The sequence below is a fragment of the Miscanthus floridulus genome, chromosome 8 (assembly GCF_019320115.1).
Source record: "Miscanthus floridulus cultivar M001 chromosome 8, ASM1932011v1, whole genome shotgun sequence".
NCBI classification, from domain to species: domain Eukaryota; kingdom Viridiplantae; phylum Streptophyta; class Magnoliopsida; order Poales; family Poaceae; genus Miscanthus; species Miscanthus floridulus.
This window is the reverse complement of record NC_089587.1, coordinates 27,647,020-27,655,374: the sequence shown is the minus strand read 5'-3', so window position 1 is coordinate 27,655,374 and position 8,355 is coordinate 27,647,020. Positions and strand designations below refer to the sequence as shown.

General features: G+C 45.1%; 1 long non-coding RNA gene across 2 annotated transcripts; it reads left to right on the top strand.

Moving 5' to 3' along the window:
• Positions 1 to 6,382: 6,382 nt before the first annotated feature.
• LOC136471407 (uncharacterized) lies at positions 6,383 to 8,137 on the top strand. Of its 2 annotated transcripts, none has more exons than XR_010762023.1 (6): positions 6,383 to 6,530; positions 6,615 to 6,705; positions 7,203 to 7,311; positions 7,542 to 7,600; positions 7,693 to 7,769; positions 8,002 to 8,137. It is a non-coding gene; the product is annotated as an uncharacterized lncRNA (long non-coding RNA). The 2 variants fall into 2 exon arrangements; XR_010762024.1 differs by having other exon boundaries at positions 7,693 to 7,843; positions 8,002 to 8,064.
• The last annotated feature ends 218 nt before the right edge of the window (positions 8,138 to 8,355 follow it).

Below are 8,355 nucleotides of genomic sequence, written 5' to 3'. Positions count from 1 at the left end.
AGATTACTTAGAGCAGGCCAATCATTGATTGTTACGAACAACAATGCTCGCAGATCAAAGTGTTCCTGTTTGTACTCATCCCACACACGTACACCTTCTTTATTCCACAAAATGAGAAGTTCGTCAATAAGTGGTCTCAGGTACACATCGATGTCATTGCCAGGTTGCTTCGGGCCTTGGATGAGCACAGGCATCATAATGAACTTCCGCTTCATGCATAATCAAGGAGGAATGTTGTAGATACTTAGAGTAATAGGCCAAGTGCTATGACTACTGTTCTGCTCTCCAAAAGGATTGATACCATCTGTACTTAAAGCAAACCTTAAGTTTCTTGTGTCATTTGCAAACTCCGGGAATTCTCTATCGATTGCTCTCCACTGGGACCCATCAGCAGGGTGTCTCAACATACTGTCTACCTTACGGTCTTATTTGTGCCATCGCAACAATTTTGCATGTTCTTTGTTTCTGAACAGACGTTTCAAGCGTGGTATTATAGGAGCATACCACATAACCTTGGCAGGGATTTTCTTCCACGGATGTTCGCCCTCAACATCACCAGGGTCATCTCGCCTGATCTTATACCGCGACGCATGGCATACCGGGCATGCATCTAATTTCTCGTACTCTTTGCCACGATACAGGATGCAGTCATTAGGACATGCATGTATCTTCTCTATTTCTAGCCCCATAGGACAGACAACTTGTTTTGCTTCGTAGGTAGTGGCGGGCAATTCATTGTCCTTCAGAAGCATCTTCTTTTGTATTTTTAGTAACTCTCCAAATCCCTTGTCAGATACACCATTCTTTGCCTTCCATTGCAGCAATTCTAGTGTGATTCCCAACTTTTTCTGCCCTGCATCACAAGTTGGGTACAACAATTTCTTGTGATCTTCTAGCATCCGCTCGAACTTGATCTTCTCCTTTTCACTTTCACATTCTCTTTGTGCGTCACGAATGACCTGAGAAAGATCATCAGCCAGCTCATCTTCTGCGGCTACCTCTTCTTCAGCTTCTCCCATTGCAGTATCATTGAAGCACGCACCATCAGGAATAATATCATTGTCGTCCCATTGTTCTTCTTCACCTTCTTCCATTACAACACCGGTTTCTCCGTGCTTTGTCCAACAAATATAGTTTGGCATGAAACCCGACTTGAACAAGTGTGAATGAAGAGTCCTTGAGCAAGGATATTCCACCATATTCTTACATATGGCACATGGGCAACACATGAAACCGTCACGTTTGTTTGCCTCGGCCACACGTAACAAAGAATGCACGCCGTCAATGAACTCTTGGGAGCGGCGATCAGCATTATACATCCAATGACGGCTCATCTGCATTACATGACATAAATATCATATTAAAACCTGGATCATAATTAATTATTTATACAACATGCATGCCACCACAAAAGATACAAATTTATGAAAGCATCGCTACAATGTAGACAATCCCAATTACCACTAAAAGAACTAAAGCTAAAATACATTTTAGGAGCACAAGGATTTCGTGACCAATCTCAACTAAAACGGACAGATCCCCCGATTGTGCAATATATTTGGGCTTCTTCGGTTGGATCACTGCCTCATTAGCCATCGTATCTGCCTGTTGTGCAAGATATTTTTGCACGAGTTCAACATACTCTTCCTCCCAGTAGAAGCCTGAACATCGTCCACTGCCATCCCACTGAAATTAAAACAAAAAATTAGAACTTTAATCACAACCATCATGAAAATAGGTATAAACTAACCATAATCATTAAATATGATAAAAATAACTCACATTGCGATCCGGACACTTGTAGAAGATACGATCCTTGTTGGGACCCTCCTTCTTCACTCGGTACTCCATCACAATCTTCATCTCATCACGACACTTGCTGCATGAAATGAGAGGGAGGCCCAACCTTAGTCGCTTTGGAAACCTATGAGAGGTCGAGGACCTGGAAGCAGTTGCCATCTACTCTCTATACTCATTTTTTAATACACTATAAATTTCTCCTTTTATAAACAAATAAAATTAAGAAACTATAAAATTATCTAGATCTCTATACTCATTTTTTAATACATTATAGCTCAAAAACATGTTTTAATAAATAACCATCCGTACTAGTTGACCTTGCTTACGTGATTATCTCGGCGAGCATTTCTCCACCGGACGGCACCGTACTTGGTCAAGGAAGAGCTCCGATTCTATGAGGAAGGGAACACGGTCTTCCACGACCGTTGTCGCTCTCCCTCATAGAATCAAAGCTCCTCCTTGATATCCGTTACCGCTCGGCAGAGAACATGCTCGCTGAGATGAACACGGTCCGCAAGTTCAACTAGTATGGATTTTCTATAATTTTCTAACTATTTTCTAAGTTTATATTTATATATACTATGTTTAGGTACGGTGATTGACAGACTACTACGATGATATCGGGACATGTGAATAAATAACCATCCGTACTAGTTGACCTTGCTTACGTGATCATCTCGGCGAGCATTTCTCCACCGGACGACACCGTACTTGGTCAAGGAAGAGCTCCGATTCTACGAGGAAGGGAACACGGTCTTCCACGACCGTTGTTGCTCTCCCTCATAGAATCAAAGCTCCTCCTTGACGTTCATTACTGCTCGGCAGAGAACATGCTCGCCGAGATGAACACGGTCCGCAAGTTCAACTAGTACGGATTTTCTATAATTTTCTAACTATTTTCTAAGTTTATATTTATATATATACTACGTTTGGGTATGGTGATTGACAGACTACTGCGATGATATTAGGACATGTGAATAAATAATCATCCGTACTAGTTGAACTTGCTTACATGATCATCTCGGCGAGCATTTCTCCACCGGACGGCACCGTACTTGGCCACGGAAGAGCACCGATTCTACGAGGAAGGGAACACAGTTTTCCACGACCGTTGCCGCTCTCCCTCGTAGAATCAAAGCTCCTCCTTGACGTCCATTACCGCTCGGCAGAGAACATGCTCGCCGAGCTGAACACGGTCCGCAAGTTCAACTAGTACAGATTTGCTATAATTTTCTAACTATTTTCTAAGTTTATATTTATATATACTTTAACCTTCTTTCATGTAAATATGCAAGCTTGAAGTGATTTTGAGCTCAAATTGCTTACAAATGAAAAAAACCACAATAAAGAACCATATATATATAATGAACAAAATGGCATAAGACAATGGTGAAAAATGAGAGTATGAGATTGGTAACCTTTACAACTGAAGAATCGACGGAGGAATCGAAGAAATCGACGAAGGAATCGAAGAATGGATGGAGGAACAATGGAGGGAGGGAGGAAGCAAGAACACTAGTGCAGTGAGCTTCAAAATGTGCTGAGCTCAAGCTCGGGGAGGAAGAAGGAGACGGCCGATATATAAAGAGAGAACATTTAGTCCCGGTTGGTGGCTCCAACCGAGACTAAAGGTAACTTTACAACCCCGGGCGTAGCCACGGCCCGGGAGTAGACCTTTACTCCCGGTTGGATCCACCAACTGGGAGTAAAAGTATACCTTTAGTCCCGGTTGGTGGCTCCAACCGGGACTAAAGGTCCCTGCCACCTCTGTCTGGCGCAGTAGCCGTTGGGCAGGGACCTTTAGTCCCGGTTGGAGCCACCAACCGGGACTAAAGGTATTTCTAGTCCCGGGGGCAAAAAATTCCGGGACTAGAGCCCATTTTGGCCGAGGATCAAAGTTCTATTCTCTACTAGTGTACGCCTAGGCAGCTAGGCTAAGATATGGTAGTACTAGTGTACTAGCTTAGCCCTCGTTTAGTTGCCTGAATCGGCGCCGCCAAACTTACTGTTGCGGTACTGTAGCATTTCGTTTGTATTTAGTAATAATTGTTCAATCGTTGACTAATTAGACTCAAAATGTTCGTCTCGCAAAGTACAACCAAACTGTACAATTAGTTTTTGATTTCGTCAACATTGAGTACTCCATGCATGTACCGCAAGTTTGATGTGACGGGGAATCTTCTTTTTGCATAGTGCCAAAGTTTGGATTTTGGGGTGAACTAAACACCCCCTTAGTGTAAAACCTGTAATTAAGGAGGAGGCTAGCTCGGCAGCCGAGTCCCCTCGGAGTTTTAGGTTTGTTTGGTAGGACTCCGGCTTTTCAAAAAACAGCTCTGGTTCCGGCTTTTATGAAGGAGCGGCTTCTCTTAGAGAGTTGAATCCGTTTTTTGCGGACCGTTTAAAAGGTCCATAATACCCTTATGTTTTCCTTTTTTTGTTTCTTTTCTTTTCCCTTCTTTCCTTTTCTTTTCCCTTCTTTTCTTTACCACATCCATTGCCCAGCCATCGTGACCCATTATTTCTCCTCCTCTCCCCTTTCTTCTTTTCTCTTTGGCTCTCTCCAACCTCTCGACCTCATCCTCTTTGGCTCTCTCCAACCTCTCGACCTCATCCTCTCATCCTTTCCGGTGACCCTACCCCCAGCGGCCGTGTGTGCGGGCGCTCGGCGGCCCCAGTCAGCTTGCGGTCGGGCACCCAGCCGCACCGATGAGCGCACCCAGCGGCCCCGTGGGACCCCGCCAGCCGACCCCCATGCCGTCTCCGCCAGGGGCCACTGCGCCGTCTCTGCCAGCATCCACCACGCTGTATCCGCTAGCAGGCCACCGCACCATCTCCGCCAGCGGCTACCATGCCGTGTCCACCGGCGGCACCGTGCCACCGCGCCCGCCGGCCACCGCGCCCGCCGGCCACCGCGCCGTCTCCGCCGTGCCTCCACCTCCATGGGCAAATCCGACTAGAGCCGCCATGGGTGCCCACGTGAGTCAAACGGAGCCGGTGGAAGCTACAATTTTGGGCTCCAACTGACCGCACTCGCACCAGAGAGCGCAAAACCCGAGGCTCTTTCGTCGGAGCACCTCTCTTTCTACCCGTTTGGCGGTGGGAGCTAAAAAACAACTCCTGGAGCTGGTTGAGAATCTACCCCACCCTATAATACACTAGTTAGAATAAATCTACAGCCACACAACAAATGTCTGCCCCACAGTCATGACCTATGCTACATCCACACCCATGAATGCACCCAGAAAATATAACACCATCAAAACAGATGCACCAGATTATCTCTTAACCATTCTCTCTCATTACTCATCCAAATCTGACAGCTCATATTTAGTGTGTCTGCCCTCCATCGCCCTCCCATGGACCTCCCACGCGCATGCGCCTGCAGGTCAGGCTCGCGTTGATTTCGGTTGCCCCCGTCCACGATCATTTGAATCTTAGGCCGACGGCACAGGAAGCGGCGACCCTGAGGGAGACGGCACACTGCAGAGGGCACGACGACCACGGGCACAGCAGTGGGCACGGCGGCTGAGATGCCATGTCGGATCTGGGTGCCACGATGGAGGGTGAGGGCTACGTCATCGGCAAGGCAGTCGCCGTGGATGAGGAGAGGGGCCCAGCCGCTGGCAGTGGCGATCGTCAGGATCTCGCCACCCCATCAAGGACGTGGCACCGACCGGATCTGAGGACGCCCCTACCTCGACGGCGATGGTAGATGAGGACACGGCACTGACCTAGGCGCCGGCCAAGATGAGTTCCATCCACTGAGTCCGGGTGGGAGGAGCTGCGGTAGGAGGAGCGCAAGCTAGAGGGCGACGTCAATGTGAAGCTCTCCTCCTACGCGCGCCTTGCCCGCGACGAGCTGGATGCCCTGGGAAGCGGAATAAGCTTCAGGGCGGCCCACCGGCTCGCGCCCCACGGCCTCCACATCATTCTATCCTCCCGCAATGCCGCCAAGGGCTAGGACGCGGCAGGGAGGATCCTGGCGGCGGCTCCTGATGACACGGCCGTCATCGTGGAGTCCCGACAGTGCCGACGTGATGACGACGCATCGGTGGAGGCCTTCGTGGCCTGGGCAGTGGAAAATAATGGATGATGCGCCATCCTCGCCGCTTCCACCATGGTATGTGTCTGATCCCGCCCACTCAAGAATCTCCAATCCATTCATCAGTTTTTCTCGAACCTAGATTTCCTCTTCCAGCAGCCATGGCACGGACCATGGTGGTGACCATGCGGCTGGTGCAGCATGCTGGACGCCACCATGAAGCAACGTGATGCAGATCAGAGCTGCCAACAGGAGTGAATTTAAGTTGTACGGCCGTCGCAAGCGCACAAGGATCTGACTTTGCCATGGTAGTCACTAGTAAGCAAAGCGGGCTGCTTGACCAGTCAATAGCACACACCACTTGCTCGACAAAAGTCCTCAACGCCAACAGTTGGGTGGGAAATTGTCTCTGAGTTTCAATGGTTGTTTTCTTTATTTCACTTTGTTAGTTTCGAATGCTTTGACTTTGTGTTGATCTGTTATATATTTTTTCCTTAACGATTATATTTGAATTGCTTACTTATTTAGGTTCTTGGTGAAGATGGAATCTTGGAAGAGCAGATTTTAAATGTTCTGGGGGTCCAGTAAGACTTGCTTGTCCTCCTCCCCCAACAGAAACACACATACACCAGTCAGTTCCATCTGATGCTACTCTTACTAGTTCTTTTCGATCTTCAAATGAACTCAGGTAGTGTGATTATATTGATAGGTTATATTGACTGTATCTTAGCTAAGTTCTCATATGAGCTATATCACTGCACATATATCATAGGGAAGAGGAAATAGTGGCAGATCACCACCGATAGAGCATTGTCGCCTCCATTGCAACGAAACAACCGAACTCTTTCGCATTTACAGACCAGGTATTTGTTTTGCCAGCTGTCATTATTTTAAATCCATAAATAGAATTGGTTGCTTTGTTGCTGAACCCATAGTCATATGTTTCAAATTGTGAGTTTAATAAGTGCAGTCGTGTACTTGTGGTTGGTGTCCCTTATGCTCTGAAATGACTTACACGAGAAAACCAAATGGTGGTCATCCCCCATTGATGACTTCCACGAAAAAACAAATGCTCATAAACAACATGTCAATATAAAATGGAAATTAACCTATATTTTTATTATTAGAACTATTTCTGAAGATTAATTTTTTTTGTGGCGTCTAACATGGCCGTAGCGTTCAATGCTACCCAAAGGTACTATAATTTTTATAGGTACTATAATTTTTATATTCTTATACATAATACATGTGCAACTGAATGCGCCCAATATTGTGAGATGAAAAGGAAATGCTACAAGAGGCACCATTAATAATTTCAAACTATTCATGGCGCAAGTTAATTTTTCCCCTTCTTGTGTAGGTAGATCCATAGATGCAGATGCTATCTCCTCTTGCATTCTTGTTCTTAATGGAAAAAAGTAGCTGTGGGGGAAAGAATCCTTATAGACATCGAAACACACTGTAGGAAGGTAAGGAACTAGCAATGCATCCATTATCATTCCCGGTTTCTTTTCATATTCACTGCATTACTGTTGCGCAAAAATATTAATTGTTTCCTTTCACACTATTTCTCTTAGAGAAGTTCTGTATATTTAATGAGGTTTGATTGTTAAAATTTTGGTCAAAATAGCTCAATCTTGATGAAATTTGAGTAAATACAATCCTGGTTAGAAGCTTATATCATATATTTAACGCACAGATTTTGCAGCATATGTATGGCGCCCTCCAACAAGTGTGGCGCTGGGTACCTGAAATTTGGTAGGGGATTGGATGATTTAGATGTTTTTTCAACAATTTCTTATGTGCTCCTATCTTAACCACCTTTTTTTCATGTTCTGGTGTACTTGCAGGCGTTCGAGTTGAAGTACATGGTGTTGACCTGGGAAGGAGCAGAAGCCACAAGAAAGTGATCAAAACCGAAAATTAGGTGTCTATAAATATTTCACATGAGATTTCCTGTTACACCGCATGAGATTTTTCATGAAATAATATAATAATCCTGTAAGTTTGAATTGCTCCTTTTTCTATGAATCTTGAATCTATCTTATTTTAGACCTCGTTTGGTTGTTACTTTGCGTCACCTTAAATGTCACCGTGGTGTTAGCACGGGCAGTATACTATTTAGTTAGATGAGAAATTTTGTGTTTTATTGTGTGCAGTCCGTCAAATGGATAACAAGCAGAGGTTTAGTCTGTTGGAGGATGATGGCAAGGTGTTGATCCAAGCAAACCAGGGGCACAGTATGTTCTCTGCCCGAAATTTACTCCACTAAATACTATAGTTGTTTCTACAAAGCAGCATGCATTTCGCATGTTCACCTTTTCCTTTTAACTTTGCGTAAGATGGAAATGTTTTCTGTAGAATATTACAACTTGCATTCCTATAATTTTAAGAGATGTAATATTCTTCCAAACTGGAAGGCCTTCAGTGTTTAGAGTTCAGACTATGTTTATGATGGTTTGCTAGGTATTTATTTGTTCAACTACTTTATGTTTCAAATTTCTTTCACATAT